Raw genomic sequence first — 15,725 nt, forward strand, 5'->3', positions numbered from 1 at the left:
AATCAATCAATCAATCAGTGGCTGGCTCAGGTGCAGCTCTTTAACTTACCTAAAAGGGAGGGCGGAGAGAAGACAAGGAAGGTGAATGAGGTGTTCCAATGTGAAATGCCGGAAACACAGAAACACAGACGACACACAACAAGAGGTGGCAATCTATTCATTAATTGCATTTAATCAATGAGCTCATTATCACTCATGCATTGTCCAACAGGTGTTGAAATAATGGGATTAAAAGGGGAGATCCCTTCAGAAAGACAGAAACAATAGCAAAGACAAAAAACACTTTTGGAATCTGCTTTTAGTCAACACATAAGGAAAGGGTGCACCGGTCCTGGAAATACTGCAATACCAGGTCAATGCGTGGAGTGGACAGAGCAAGCTCTATTTCCATCTCCCTGTTCTAAAAATCCATTTAATATATGGTCCCCAGATAGGGGACGTATCAGATATTAAACTGATAAGAACAGATACTACACTTGATCTTAGCCAAAAGGCCGAGAAGCGATAACCCTAACGGGCCGCGCGTTGCCCGAGCCTGCCCGATACTGCTGTTCAGCCCTTGCAGCGATTCAGCCTACTTCTAGGCAATTCCATGGGGCCCTGCAGGCTCACACACTCACAGCTACACGGGAGGTGAATAAAGGCCGGAGAGGAAGCCAGACAGGATTTGCTTCTTTTGCTTGCACCACAATGCAGTGCTGAAAGAGGAGGAATCTACATAAAAATGCCTTCCTGGCAACGCCCAAATGCCCTGCTGCCATGCAGATAAACACTGGCAGCGGCAGCAAGTGCGTGCCCACAGCCACCCCTTGTTCCTTCACACCTTGTATCAGCTGTAATCCAGTCCAGTCCAGTGCTGCCTGCTGAGCAGCACTGACCAACACTGCCTGGGCCCAGGCTTTTATCTCTGAGGCCCCATTATGATGTCAGAAAGCTGGCTCTGGAATCCTGAGGGCTCCACTATGACACGTGCAAAGTTCCGTCTGAACTTTATATAAGACGGTGAGGCTCAGTCAGTCACTCAGTGTTGCCTGAGAGGGCAACACTGCAACAGCCGGCCGCCAGGCTGTCTTTTTTTTGCACAGCTAGTTGCCTCCAGGAGGCCACAAGAGGGAGACAAGGGACTGCAAAATGGAAAATAGGCATCCACCAACTTTACAGACAACTTCTCCTCCTACAACCTCCATCCTTGCACAGTTTGTTATTCTTCTAGGTAACATAGTAACAAATCCAAATTGCTGCTCTCTTTGTAGGCAAGCAAGGCTTTGTTGCAACTGCAATTCTTACTTCTTCTTGAAATGTAGGGACGACAGTACATTCCATCACATCCATCTAGTGTACACAGGTAGGTCCATTGTGGCGGGCAGGCGAGCGGGCGGGCTGCTTTATTGGCTGTTTGCTGTTCCCCTACTCCACTCCACTATTTGACTGTTGTGCTGCATCAATCAATCAATCAATCAATCAATCAAACAATCAATCAATCAATCAATCAATCAATCAGTGGCTGGCTCAGGTGCAGCTCTTTAACTTACCTAAAAGGGAGGGCGGAGAGAAGACAAGGAAGGTGAATGAGGTGTTCCAATGTGAAATGCCGGAAACACAGAAACACAGACGACAAACAACAAGAGGTGGCAATCTATTCATTAATTGCATTTAATCAATGAGCTCATTATCACTCATGCATTGTCCAACAGGTGTTGAAATAATGGGATTAAAAGGGGAGATCCCTTCAGAAAGACAGAAACAATAGCAAAGACAAAAAACACTTTTGGAATCTGCTTTTAGTCAACACATAAGGAAAGGGTGCACCGGTCCTGGAAATACTGCAATACCAGGTCAATGCGTGGAGTGGACAGAGCAAGCTCTATTTCCATCTCCCTGTTCTAAAAATCCATTTAATATATGGTCCCCAGATAGGGGACGTATCAGATATTAAACTGATAAGAACAGATACTACACTTGATCTTAGCCAAAAGGCCGAGAAGCGATAACCCGAACGGGCCGCGCGTTGCCCGAGCCTGCCCGATACTGCTGTTCAGCCCTTGCAGCGATTCAGCCTACTTCTAGGCAATTCCATGGGGCCCTGCAGGCTCACACACTCACAGCTACACGGGAGGTGAATAAAGGCCGGAGAGGAAGCCAGACAGGATTTGCTTCTTTTGCTTGCACCACAATGCAGTGCTGAAAGAGGAGGAATCTACATAAAAACGCCTTCCTGGCAACGCCCAAATGCCCTGCTGCCATGCAGATAAACACTGGCAGCGGCAGCAAGTGCATGCCCACAGCCACCCCTTGTTCCTTCACACCTTGTATCAGCTGTAATCCAGTCCAGTCCAGTGCTGCCTGCTGAGCAGCACTGACCAACACTGCCTGGGCCCAGGCTTTTATCTCTGAGGCCCCATTATGATGTCAGAAAGCTGGCTCTGGAATCCTGAGGGCTCCACTATGACACGTGCAAAGTTCCGTCTGAACTTTATATAAGACGGTGAGGCTCAGTCAGTCACTCAGTGTTGCCTGAGAGGGCAACACTGCAACAGCCGGCCGCCAGGCTGTCTTTTTTTTGCACAGCTAGTTGCCTCCAGGAGGCCACAAGAGGGAGACAAGGGACTGCAAAATGGAAAATAGGCATCCACCAACTTTACAGACAACTTCTCCTTGCTCCTACAACCTCCATCCTTGCACAGTTTGTTATTCTTCTAGGTAACATAGTAACAAATCCAAATTGCTGCTCTCTTTGTAGGCAAGCAAGGCTTTGTTGCAACTGCAATTCTTACTTCTTCTTGAAATGTAGGGACGACAGTACATTCCATCACATCCATCTAGTGTACACAGGTAGGTCCATTGTGGCGGGCAGGCGAGCGGGCGGGCTGCTTTATTGGCTGTTTGCTGTTCCCCTACTCCACTCCACTATTTGACTGTTGTGCTGCATCAATCAATCAATCAATCAATCAATCAATCAATCAATCAATCAATCAATCAATCAATCAATCAGTGGCTGACTCAGGTGCAGCTCTTTAACTTACCTAAAAGGGAGGGCGGAGAGAAGACAAGGAAGGTGAATGAGGTGTTCCAATGTGAAATGCCGGAAACACAGAAACACAGACGACACACAACAAGAGGTGGCAATCTATTCATTAATTGCATTTAATCAATGAGCTCATTATCACTCATGCATTGTCCAACAGGTGTTGAAATAATGGGATTAAAAGGGGAGATCCCTTCAGAAAGACAGAAACAATAGCAAAGACAAAAAACACTTTTGGAATCTGCTTTTAGTCAACACATAAGGAAAGGGTGCACCGGTCCTGGAAATACTGCAATACCAGGTCAATGCGTGGAGTGGACAGAGCAAGCTCTATTTCCATCTCCCTGTTCTAAAAATCCATTTAATATATGGTCCCCAGATAGGGGACGTATCAGATATTAAACTGATAAGAACAGATACTACACTTGATCTTAGCCAAAAGGCAGAGAAGCGATAACCCGAACGGGCCGCGCGTTGCCCGAGCCTGCCCGATACTGCTGTTCAGCCCTTGCAGCGATTCAGCCTACTTCTAGGCAATTCCATGGGGCCCTGCAGGCTCACACACTCACAGCTACACGGGAGGTGAATAAAGGCCGGAGAGGAAGCCAGACAGGATTTGCTTCTTTTGCTTGCACCACAATGCAGTGCTGAAAGAGGAGGAATCTACATAAAAACGCCTTCCTGGCAACGCCCAAATGCCCTGCTGCCATGCAGATAAACACTGGCAGCGGCAGCAAGTGCATGCCCACAGCCACCCCTTGTTCCTTCACACCTTGTATCAGCTGTAATCCAGTCCAGTCCAGTGCTGCCTGCTGAGCAGCACTGACCAACACTGCCTGGGCCCAGGCTTTTATCTCTGAGGCCCCATTATGATGTCAGAAAGCTGGCTCTGGAATCCTGAGGGCTCCACTATGACACGTGCAAAGTTCCGTCTGAACTTTATATAAGACGGTGAGGCTCAGTCAGTCACTCAGTGTTGCCTGAGAGGGCAACACTGCAACAGCCGGCCGCCAGGCTGTCTTTTTTTTGCACAGCTAGTTGCCTCCAGGAGGCCACAAGAGGGAGACAAGGGACTGCAAAATGGAAAATAGGCATCCACCAACTTTACAGACAACTTCTCCTTGCTCCTACAACCTCCATCCTTGCACAGTTTGTTATTCTTCTAGGTAACATAGTAACAAATCCAAATTGCTGCTCTCTTTGTAGGCAAGCAAGGCTTTGTTGCAACTGCAATTCTTACTTCTTCTTGAAATGTAGGGACGACAGTACATTCCATCACATCCATCTAGTGTACACAGGTAGGTCCATTGTGGCGGGCAGGCGAGCGGGCGGGCTGCTTTATTGGCTGTTTGCTGTTCCCCTACTCCACTCCACTATTTGACTGTTGTGCTGCATCAATCAATCAATCAATCAATCAATCAATCAATCAATCAATCAATCAATCAATCAGTGGCTGGCTCAGGTGCAGCTCTTTAACTTACCTAAAAGGGAGGGCGGAGAGAAGACAAGGAAGGTGAATGAGGTGTTCCAATGTGAAATGCCGGAAACACAGAAACACAGAGGACACACAACAAGAGGTGGCAATCTATTCATTAATTGCATTTAATCAATGAGCTCATTATCACTCATGCATTGTCCAACAGGTGTTGAAATAATGGGATTAAAAGGGGAGATCCCTTCAGAAAGACAGAAACAATAGCAAAGACAAAAAACACTTTTGGAATCTGCTTTTAGTCAACACATAAGGAAAGGGTGCACCGGTCCTGGAAATACTGCAATACCAGGTCAATGCGTGGAGTGGACAGAGCAAGCTCTATTTCCATCTCCCTGTTCTAAAAATCCATTTAATATATGGTCCCCAGATAGGGGACGTATCAGATATTAAACTGATAAGAACAGATACTACACTTGATCTTAGCCAAAAGGCCGAGAAGCGATAACCCGAACGGGCCGCGCGTTGCCCGAGCCTGCCCGATACTGCTGTTCAGCCCTTGCAGCGATTCAGCCTACTTCTAGGCAATTCCATGGGGCCCTGCAGGCTCACACACTCACAGCTACACGGGAGGTGAATAAAGGCCGGAGAGGAAGCCAGACAGGATTTGCTTCTTTTGCTTGCACCACAATGCAGTGCTGAAAGAGGAGGAATCTACATAAAAACGCCTTCCTGGCAACGCCCAAATGCCCTGCTGCCATGCAGATAAACACTGGCAGCGGCAGCAAGTGCATGCCCACAGCCACCCCTTGTTCCTTCACACCTTGTATCAGCTGTAATCCAGTCCAGTCCAGTGCTGCCTGCTGAGCAGCACTGACCAACACTGCCTGGGCCCAGGCTTTTATCTCTGAGGCCCCATTATGATGTCAGAAAGCTGGCTCTGGAATCCTGAGGGCTCCACTATGACACGTGCAAAGTTCCGTCTGAACTTTATATAAGACGGTGAGGCTCAGTCAGTCACTCAGTGTTGCCTGAGAGGGCAACACTGCAACAGCCGGCCGCCAGGCTGTCTTTTTTTTGCACAGCTAGTTGCCTCCAGGAGGCCACAAGAGGGAGACAAGGGACTGCAAAATGGAAAATAGGCATCCACCAACTTTACAGACAACTTCTCCTTGCTCCTACAACCTCCATCCTTGCACAGTTTGTTATTCTTCTAGGTAACATAGTAACAAATCCAAATTGCTGCTCTCTTTGTAGGCAAGCAAGGCTTTGTTGCAACTGCAATTCTTACTTCTTCTTGAAATGTAGGGACGACAGTACATTCCATCACATCCATCTAGTGTACACAGGTAGGTCCATTGTGGCGGGCAGGCGAGCGTGCGGGCTGCTTTATTGGCTGTTTGCTGTTCCCCTACTCCACTCCACTATTTGACTGTTGTGCTGCATCAATCAATCAATCAATCAATCAATCAATCAATCAATCAATCAATCAATCAGTGGCTGGCTCAGGTGCAGCTCTTTAACTTACCTAAAAGGGAGGGCGGAGAGAAGACAAGGAAGGTGAATGAGGTGTTCCAATGTGAAATGCCGGAAACACAGAAACACAGACGACACACAACAAGAGGTGGCAATCTATTCATTAATTGCATTTAATCAATGAGCTCATTATCACTCATGCATTGTCCAACAGGTGTTGAAATAATGGGATTAAAAGGGGAGATCCCTTCAGAAAGACAGAAACAATAGCAAAGACAAAAAACACTTTTGGAATCTGCTTTTAGTCAACACATAAGGAAAGGGTGCACCGGTCCTGGAAATACTGCAATACCAGGTCAATGCGTGGAGTGGACAGAGCAAGCTCTATTTCCATCTCCCTGTTCTAAAAATCCATTTAATATATGGTCCCCAGATAGGGGACGTATCAGATATTAAACTGATAAGAACAGATACTACACTTGATCTTAGCCAAAAGGCCGAGAAGCGATAACCCGAACGGGCCGCGCGTTGCCCGAGCCTGCCCGATACTGCTGTTCAGCCCTTGCAGCGATTCAGCCTACTTCTAGGCAATTCCATGGGGCCCTGCAGGCTCACACACTCACAGCTACACGGGAGGTGAATAAAGGCCGGAGAGGAAGCCAGACAGGATTTGCTTCTTTTGCTTGCACCACAATGCAGTGCTGAAAGAGGAGGAATCTACATAAAAACGCCTTCCTGGCAACGCCCAAATGCCCTGCTGCCATGCAGATAAACACTGGCAGCGGCAGCAAGTGCATGCCCACAGCCACCCCTTGTTCCTTCACACCTTGTATCAGCTGTAATCCAGTCCAGTCCAGTGCTGCCTGCTGAGCAGCACTGACCAACACTGCCTGGGCCCAGGCTTTTATCTCTGAGGCCCCATTATGATGTCAGAAAGCTGGCTCTGGAATCCTGAGGGCTCCACTATGACACGTGCAAAGTTCCGTCTGAACTTTATATAAGACGGTGAGGCTCAGTCAGTCACTCAGTGTTGCCTGAGAGGGCAACACTGCAACAGCCGGCCGCCAGGCTGTCTTTTTTTTGCACAGCTAGTTGCCTCCAGGAGGCCACAAGAGGGAGACAAGGGACTGCAAAATGGAAAATAGGCATCCACCAACTTTACAGACAACTTCTCCTTGCTCCTACAACCTCCATCCTTGCACAGTTTGTTATTCTTCTAGGTAACATAGTAATAAATCAAAATTGCTGCTCTCTTTGTAGGCAAGCAAGGCTTTGTTGCAACTGCAATTCTTACTTCTTCTTGAAATGTAGGGACGACAGTACATTCCATCACATCCATCTAGTGTACACAGGTAGGTCCATTGTGGCGGGCAGGCGAGCGGGCGGGCTGCTTTATTGGCTGTTTGCTGTTCCCCTACTCCACTCCACTATTTGACTGTTGTGCTGCATCAATCAATCAATCAATCAATCAATCAATCAGTGGCTGGCTCAGGTGCAGCTCTTTAACTTACCTAAAAGGGAGGGCGGAGAGAAGACAAGGAAGGTGAATGAGGTGTTCCAATGTGAAATGCCGGAAACACAGAAACACAGACGACACACAACAAGAGGTGGCAATCTATTCATTAATTGCATTTAATCAATGAGCTCATTATCACTCATGCATTGTCCAACAGGTGTTGAAATAATGGGATTAAAAGGGGAGATCCCTTCAGAAAGACAGAAACAATAGCAAAGACAAAAAACACTTTTGGAATCTGCTTTTAGTCAACACATAAGGAAAGGGTGCACCGGTCCTGGAAATACTGCAATACCAGGTCAATGCGTGGAGTGGACAGAGCAAGCTCTATTTCCATCTCCCTGTTCTAAAAATCCATTTAATATATGGTCCCCAGATAGGGGACGTATCAGATATTAAACTGATAAGAACAGATACTACACTTGATCTTAGCCAAAAGGCCGAGAAGCGATAACCCGAACGGGCCGCGCGTTGCCCGAGCCTGCCCGATACTGCTGTTCAGCCCTTGCAGCGATTCAGCCTACTTCTAGGCAATTCCATGGGGCCCTGCAGGCTCACACACTCACAGCTACACGGGAGGTGAATAAAGGCCGGAGAGGAAGCCAGACAGGATTTGCTTCTTTTGCTTGCACCACAATGCAGTGCTGAAAGAGGAGGAATCTACATAAAAACGCCTTCCTGGCAACGCCCAAATGCCCTGCTGCCATGCAGATAAACACTGGCAGCGGCAGCAAGTGCATGCCCACAGCCACCCCTTGTTCCTTCACACCTTGTATCAGCTGTAATCCAGTCTAGTCCAGTGCTGCCTGCTGAGCAGCACTGACCAACACTGCCTGGGCCCAGGCTTTTATCTCTGAGGCCCCATTATGATGTCAGAAAGCTGGCTCTGGAATCCTGAGGGCTCCACTATGACACGTGCAAAGTTCCGTCTGAACTTTATATAAGACGGTGAGGCTCAGTCAGTCACTCAGTGTTGCCTGAGAGGGCAACACTGCAACAGCCGGCCGCCAGGCTGTCTTTTTTTTGCACAGCTAGTTGCCTCCAGGAGGCCACAAGAGGGAGACAAGGGACTGCAAAATGGAAAATAGGCATCCACCAACTTTACAGACAACTTCTCCTTGCTCCTACAACCTCCATCCTTGCACAGTTTGTTATTCTTCTAGGTAACATAGTAACAAATCCAAATTGCTGCTCTCTTTGTAGGCAAGCAAGGCTTTGTTGCAACTGCAATTCTTACTTCTTCTTGAAATGTAGGGACGACAGTACATTCCATCACATCCATCTAGTGTACACAGGTAGGTCCATTGTGGCGGGCAGGCGAGCGGGCGGGCTGCTTTATTGGCTGTTTGCTGTTCCCCTACTCCACTCCACTATTTGACTGTTGTGCTGCATCAATCAATCAATCAATCAATCAATCAATCAATCAATCAATCAATCAATCAATCAGTGGCTGGCTCAGGTGCAGCTCTTTAACTTACCTAAAAGGGAGGGCGGAGAGAAGACAAGGAAGGTGAATGAGGTGTTCCAATGTGAAATGCCGGAAACACAGAAACACAGACGACACACAACAAGAGGTGGCAATCTATTCATTAATTGCATTTAATCAATGAGCTCATTATCACTCATGCATTGTCCAACAGGTGTTGAAATAATGGGATTAAAAGGGGAGATCCCTTCAGAAAGACAGAAACAATAGCAAAGACAAAAAACACTTTTGGAATCTGCTTTTAGTCAACACATAAGGAAAGGGTGCACCGGTCCTGGAAATACTGCAATACCAGGTCAATGCGTGGAGTGGACAGAGCAAGCTCTATTTCCATCTCCCTGTTCTAAAAATCCATTTAATATATGGTCCCCAGATAGGGGACGTATCAGATATTAAACTGATAAGAACAGATACTACACTTGATCTTAGCCAAAAGGCCGAGAAGCGATAACCCGAACGGGCCGCGCGTTGCCCGAGCCTGCCCGATACTGCTGTTCAGCCCTTGCAGCGATTCAGCCTACTTCTAGGCAATTCCATGGGGCCCTGCAGGCTCACACACTCACAGCTACACGGGAGGTGAATAAAGGCCGGAGAGGAAGCCAGACAGGATTTGCTTCTTTTGCTTGCACCACAATGCAGTGCTGAAAGAGGAGGAATCTACATAAAAACGCCTTCCTGGCAACGCCCAAATGCCCTGCTGCCATGCAGATAAACACTGGCAGCGGCAGCAAGTGCATGCCCACAGCCACCCCTTGTTCCTTCACACCTTGTATCAGCTGTAATCCAGTCCAGTCCAGTGCTGCCTGCTGAGCAGCACTGACCAACACTGCCTGGGCCCAGGCTTTTATCTCTGAGGCCCCATTATGATGTCAGAAAGCTGGCTCTGGAATCCTGAGGGCTCCACTATGACACGTGCAAAGTTCCGTCTGAACTTTATATAAGACGGTGAGGCTCAGTCAGTCACTCAGTGTTGCCTGAGAGGGCAACACTGCAACAGCCGGCCGCCAGGCTGTCTTTTTTTTGCACAGCTAGTTGCCTCCAGGAGGCCACAAGAGGGAGACAAGGGACTGCAAAATGGAAAATAGGCATCCACCAACTTTACAGACAACTTCTCCTTGCTCCTACAACCTCCATCCTTGCACAGTTTGTTATTCTTCTAGGTAACATAGTAACAAATCCAAATTGCTGCTCTCTTTGTAGGCAAGCAAGGCTTTGTTGCAACTGCAATTCTTACTTCTTCTTGAAATGTAGGGACGACAGTACATTCCATCACATCCATCTAGTGTACACAGGTAGGTCCATTGTGGCGGGCAGGCGAGCGGGCGGGCTGCTTTATTGGCTGTTTGCTGTTCCCCTACTCCACTCCACTATTTGACTGTTGTGCTGCATCAATCAATCAATCAATCAATCAATCAATCAATCAATCAATCAGTGGCTGGCTCAGGTGCAGCTCTTTAACTTACCTAAAAGGGAGGGCGGAGAGAAGACAAGGAAGGTGAATGAGGTGTTCCAATGTGAAATGCCGGAAACACAGAAACACAGACGACACACAACAAGAGGTGGCAATCTATTCATTAATTGCATTTAATCAATGAGCTCATTATCACTCATGCATTGTCCAACAGGTGTTGAAATAATGGGATTAAAAGGGGAGATCCCTTCAGAAAGACAGAAACAATAGCAAAGACAAAAAACACTTTTGGAATCTGCTTTTAGTCAACACATAAGGAAAGGGTGCACCGGTCCTGGAAATACTGCAATACCAGGTCAATGCGTGGAGTGGACAGAGCAAGCTCTATTTCCATCTCCCTGTTCTAAAAATCCATTTAATATATGGTCCCCAGATAGGGGACGTATCAGATATTAAACTGATAAGAACAGATACTACACTTGATCTTAGCCAAAAGGCCGAGAAGCGATAACCCGAACGGGCCGCGCGTTGCCCGAGCCTGCCCGATACTGCTGTTCAGCCCTTGCAGCGATTCAGCCTACTTCTAGGCAATTCCATGGGGCCCTGCAGGCTCACACACTCACAGCTACACGGGAGGTGAATAAAGGCCGGAGAGGAAGCCAGACAGGATTTGCTTCTTTTGCTTGCACCACAATGCAGTGCTGAAAGAGGAGGAATCTACATAAAAACGCCTTCCTGGCAACGCCCAAATGCCCTGCTGCCATGCAGATAAACACTGGCAGCGGCAGCAAGTGCATGCCCACAGCCACCCCTTGTTCCTTCACACCTTGTATCAGCTGTAATCCAGTCCAGTCCAGTGCTGCCTGCTGAGCAGCACTGACCAACACTGCCTGGGCCCAGGCTTTTATCTCTGAGGCCCCATTATGATGTCAGAAAGCTGGCTCTGGAATCCTGAGGGCTCCACTATGACACGTGCAAAGTTCCGTCTGAACTTTATATAAGACGGTGAGGCTCAGTCAGTCACTCAGTGTTGCCTGAGAGGGCAACACTGCAACAGCCGGCCGCCAGGCTGTCTTTTTTTTGCACAGCTAGTTGCCTCCAGGAGGCCACAAGAGGGAGACAAGGGACTGCAAAATGGAAAATAGGCATCCACCAACTTTACAGACAACTTCTCCTTGCTCCTACAACCTCCATCCTTGCACAGTTTGTTATTCTTCTAGGTAACATAGTAACAAATCCAAATTGCTGCTCTCTTTGTAGGCAAGCAAGGCTTTGTTGCAACTGCAATTCTTACTTCTTCTTGAAATGTAGGGACGACAGTACATTCCATCACATCCATCTAGTGTACACAGGTAGGTCCATTGTGGCGGGCAGGCGAGCGGGCGGGCTGCTTTATTGGCTGTTTGCTGTTCCCCTACTCCACTCCACTATTTGACTGTTGTGCTGCATCAATCAATCAATCAATCAATCAATCAATCAATCAATCAATCAATCAGTGGCTGGCTCAGGTGCAGCTCTTTAACTTACCTAAAAGGGAGGGCGGAGAGAAGACAAGGAAGGTGAATGAGGTGTTCCAATGTGAAATGCCGGAAACACAGAAACACAGACGACACACAACAAGAGGTGGCAATCTATTCATTAATTGCATTTAATCAATGAGCTCATTATCACTCATGCATTGTCCAACAGGTGTTGAAATAATGGGATTAAAAGGGGAGATCCCTTCAGAAAGACAGAAACAATAGCAAAGACAAAAAACACTTTTGGAATCTGCTTTTAGTCAACACATAAGGAAAGGGTGCACCGGTCCTGGAAATACTGCAATACCAGGTCAATGCGTGGAGTGGACAGAGCAAGCTCTATTTCCATCTCCCTGTTCTAAAAATCCATTTAATATATGGTCCCCAGATAGGGGACGTATCAGATATTAAACTGATAAGAACAGATACTACACTTGATCTTAGCCAAAAGGCCGAGAAGCGATAACCCGAACGGGCCGCGCGTTGCCCGAGCCTGCCCGATACTGCTGTTCAGCCCTTGCAGCGATTCAGCCTACTTCTAGGCAATTCCATGGGGCCCTGCAGGCTCACACACTCACAGCTACACGGGAGGTGAATAAAGGCCGGAGAGGAAGCCAGACAGGATTTGCTTCTTTTGCTTGCACCACAATGCAGTGCTGAAAGAGGAGGAATCTACATAAAAACGCCTTCCTGGCAACGCCCAAATGCCCTGCTGCCATGCAGATAAACACTGGCAGCGGCAGCAAGTGCATGCCCACAGCCACCCCTTGTTCCTTCACACCTTGTATCAGCTGTAATCCAGTCCAGTCCAGTGCTGCCTGCTGAGCAGCACTGACCAACACTGCCTGGGCCCAGGCTTTTATCTCTGAGGCCCCATTATGATGTCAGAAAGCTGGCTCTGGAATCCTGAGGGCTCCACTATGACACGTGCAAAGTTCCGTCTGAACTTTATATAAGACGGTGAGGCTCAGTCAGTCACTCAGTGTTGCCTGAGAGGGCAACACTGCAACAGCCGGCCGCCAGGCTGTCTTTTTTTTGCACAGCTAGTTGCCTCCAGGAGGCCACAAGAGGGAGACAAGGGACTGCAAAATGGAAAATAGGCATCCACCAACTTTACAGACAACTTCTCCTTGCTCCTACAACCTCCATCCTTGCACAGTTTGTTATTCTTCTAGGTAACATAGTAACAAATCCAAATTGCTGCTCTCTTTGTAGGCAAGCAAGGCTTTGTTGCAACTGCAATTCTTACTTCTTCTTGAAATGTAGGGACGACAGTACATTCCATCACATCCATCTAGTGTACACAGGTAGGTCCATTGTGGCGGGCAGGCGAGCGGGCAGGCTGCTTTATTGGCTGTTTGCTGTTCCCCTACTCCACTCCACTATTTGACTGTTGTGCTGCATCAATCAATCAATCAATCAATCAATCAATCAATCAATCAATCAATCAGTGGCTGGCTCAGGTGCAGCTCTTTAACTTACCTAAAAGGGAGGGCGGAGAGAAGACAAGGAAGGTGAATGAGGTGTTCCAATGTGAAATGCCGGAAACACAGAAACACAGACGACACACAACAAGAGGTGGCAATCTATTCATTAATTGCATTTAATCAATGAGCTCATTATCACTCATGCATTGTCCAACAGGTGTTGAAATAATGGGATTAAAAGGGGAGATCCCTTCAGAAAGACAGAAACAATAGCAAAGACAAAAAACACTTTTGGAATCTGCTTTTAGTCAACACATAAGGAAAGGGTGCACCGGTCCTGGAAATACTGCAATACCAGGTCAATGCGTGGAGTGGACAGAGCAAGCTCTATTTCCATCTCCCTGTTCTAAAAATCCATTTAATATATGGTCCCCAGATAGGGGACGTATCAGATATTAAACTGATAAGAACAGATACTACACTTGATCTTAGCCAAAAGGCCGAGAAGCGATAACCCGAACGGGCCGCGCGTTGCCCGAGCCTGCCCGATACTGCTGTTCAGCCCTTGCAGCGATTCAGCCTACTTCTAGGCAATTCCATGGGGCCCTGCAGGCTCACACACTCACAGCTACACGGGAGGTGAATAAAGGCCGGAGAGGAAGCCAGACAGGATTTGCTTCTTTTGCTTGCACCACAATGCAGTGCTGAAAGAGGAGGAATCTACATAAAAACGCCTTCCTGGCAACGCCCAAATGCCCTGCTGCCATGCAGATAAACACTGGCAGCGGCAGCAAGTGCATGCCCACAGCCACCCCTTGTTCCTTCACACCTTGTATCAGCTGTAATCCAGTCCAGTCCAGTGCTGCCTGCTGAGCAGCACTGACCAACACTGCCTGGGCCCAGGCTTTTATCTCTGAGGCCCCATTATGATGTCAGAAAGCTGGCTCTGGAATCCTGAGGGCTCCACTATGACACGTGCAAAGTTCCGTCTGAACTTTATATAAGACGGTGAGGCTCAGTCAGTCACTCAGTGTTGCCTGAGAGGGCAACACTGCAACAGCCGGCCGCCAGGCTGTCTTTTTTTTGCACAGCTAGTTGCCTCCAGGAGGCCACAAGAGGGAGACAAGGGACTGCAAAATGGAAAATAGGCATCCACCAACTTTACAGACAACTTCTCCTTGCTCCTACAACCTCCATCCTTGCACAGTTTGTTATTCTTCTAGGTAACATAGTAACAAATCCAAATTGCTGCTCTCTTTGTAGGCAAGCAAGGCTTTGTTGCAACTGCAATTCTTACTTCTTCTTGAAATGTAGGGACGACAGTACATTCCATCACATCCATCTAGTGTACACAGGTAGGTCCATTGTGGCGGGCAGGCGAGCGGGCGGGCTGCTTTATTGGCTGTTTGCTGTTCCCCTACTCCACTCCACTATTTGACTGTTGTGCTGCATCAATCAATCAATCAATCAATCAATCAATCAATCAATCAATCAATCAATCAGTGGCTGGCTCAGGTGCAGCTCTTTAACTTACCTAAAAGGGAGGGCGGAGAGAAGACAAGGAAGGTGAATGAGGTGTTCCAATGTGAAATGCCGGAAACACAGAAACACAGACGACACACAACAAGAGGTGGCAATCTATTCATTAATTGCATTTAATCAATGAGCTCATTATCACTCATGCATTGTCCAACAGGTGTTGAAATAATGGGATTAAAAGGGGAGATCCCTTCAGAAAGACAGAAACAATAGCAAAGACAAAAAACACTTTTGGAATCTGCTTTTAGTCAACACATAAGGAAAGGGTGCACCGGTCCTGGAAAAACTGCAATACCAGGTCAATGCGTGGAGTGGACAGAGCAAGCTCTATTTCCATCTCCCTGTTCTAAAAATCCATTTAATATATGGTCCCCAGATAGGGGACGTATCAGATATTAAACTGATAAGAACAGATACTACACTTGATCTTAGCCAAAAGGCCGAGAAGCGATAACCCGAACGGGCCGCGCGTTGCCCGAGCCTGCCCGATACTGCTGTTCAGCCCTTGCAGCGATTCAGCCTACTTCTAGGCAATTCCATGGGGCCCTGCAGGCTCACACACTCACAGCTACACGGGAGGTGAATAAAGGCCGGAGAGGAAGCCAGACAGGATTTGCTTCTTTTGCTTGCACCACAATGCAGTGCTGAAAGAGGAGGAATCTACATAAAAACGCCTTCCTGGCAACGCCCAAATGCCCTGCTGCCATGCAGATAAACACTGGCAGCGGCAGCAAGTGCATGCCCACAGCCACCCCTTGTTCCTTCACACCTTGTATCAGCTGTAATCCAGTCCAGTCCAGTGCTGCCTGCTGAGCAGCGCTGACCAACACTGCCTGGGCCCAGGCTTTTATCTCTGAGGCCCCATTATGATGTCAGAAAGCTGGCTCTGGAAT

General features: G+C 47.8%; 11 non-coding genes across 11 annotated transcripts; all 11 read right to left on the reverse strand.

Moving 5' to 3' along the window:
- Positions 1-315: 315 nt before the first annotated feature.
- Positions 316-506, reverse strand: LOC142692316 (U2 spliceosomal RNA). The gene has a single exon (XR_012860771.1). It is a non-coding gene; the product is annotated as a U2 spliceosomal RNA (small nuclear RNA).
- Positions 507-1,798: 1,292 nt separating this feature from the next.
- LOC142692328 (U2 spliceosomal RNA) lies at positions 1,799-1,989 on the reverse strand. Its single transcript, XR_012860782.1, has one exon. It is a non-coding gene; the product is annotated as a U2 spliceosomal RNA (small nuclear RNA).
- Positions 1,990-3,289: 1,300 nt separating this feature from the next.
- On the reverse strand, positions 3,290-3,480 carry LOC142692093 (U2 spliceosomal RNA). Its single transcript, XR_012860582.1, has one exon. It is a non-coding gene; the product is annotated as a U2 spliceosomal RNA (small nuclear RNA).
- A 1,292-nt stretch (positions 3,481-4,772) lies between these two features.
- Positions 4,773-4,963, reverse strand: LOC142692340 (U2 spliceosomal RNA). The gene has a single exon (XR_012860793.1). It is a non-coding gene; the product is annotated as a U2 spliceosomal RNA (small nuclear RNA).
- Positions 4,964-6,251: 1,288 nt separating this feature from the next.
- LOC142692352 (U2 spliceosomal RNA) lies at positions 6,252-6,442 on the reverse strand. Its single transcript, XR_012860804.1, has one exon. It is a non-coding gene; the product is annotated as a U2 spliceosomal RNA (small nuclear RNA).
- Positions 6,443-7,710: 1,268 nt separating this feature from the next.
- LOC142692364 (U2 spliceosomal RNA) lies at positions 7,711-7,901 on the reverse strand. The gene has a single exon (XR_012860815.1). It is a non-coding gene; the product is annotated as a U2 spliceosomal RNA (small nuclear RNA).
- A 1,292-nt stretch (positions 7,902-9,193) lies between these two features.
- Positions 9,194-9,384, reverse strand: LOC142692376 (U2 spliceosomal RNA). Its single transcript, XR_012860826.1, has one exon. It is a non-coding gene; the product is annotated as a U2 spliceosomal RNA (small nuclear RNA).
- Positions 9,385-10,664: 1,280 nt separating this feature from the next.
- Positions 10,665-10,855, reverse strand: LOC142692388 (U2 spliceosomal RNA). The gene has a single exon (XR_012860837.1). It is a non-coding gene; the product is annotated as a U2 spliceosomal RNA (small nuclear RNA).
- A 1,284-nt stretch (positions 10,856-12,139) lies between these two features.
- LOC142692402 (U2 spliceosomal RNA) lies at positions 12,140-12,330 on the reverse strand. Its single transcript, XR_012860849.1, has one exon. It is a non-coding gene; the product is annotated as a U2 spliceosomal RNA (small nuclear RNA).
- Positions 12,331-13,614: 1,284 nt separating this feature from the next.
- LOC142692414 (U2 spliceosomal RNA) lies at positions 13,615-13,805 on the reverse strand. Its single transcript, XR_012860860.1, has one exon. It is a non-coding gene; the product is annotated as a U2 spliceosomal RNA (small nuclear RNA).
- Positions 13,806-15,093: 1,288 nt separating this feature from the next.
- On the reverse strand, positions 15,094-15,284 carry LOC142692086 (U2 spliceosomal RNA). Its single transcript, XR_012860576.1, has one exon. It is a non-coding gene; the product is annotated as a U2 spliceosomal RNA (small nuclear RNA).
- Positions 15,285-15,725: the final 441 nt, after the last annotated feature.

Source organism: Rhinoderma darwinii (assembly GCF_050947455.1).
Source record: "Rhinoderma darwinii isolate aRhiDar2 chromosome 5 unlocalized genomic scaffold, aRhiDar2.hap1 SUPER_5_unloc_39, whole genome shotgun sequence".
In the NCBI taxonomy this organism is placed as follows: Eukaryota; Metazoa; Chordata; class Amphibia; order Anura; family Rhinodermatidae; genus Rhinoderma; species Rhinoderma darwinii.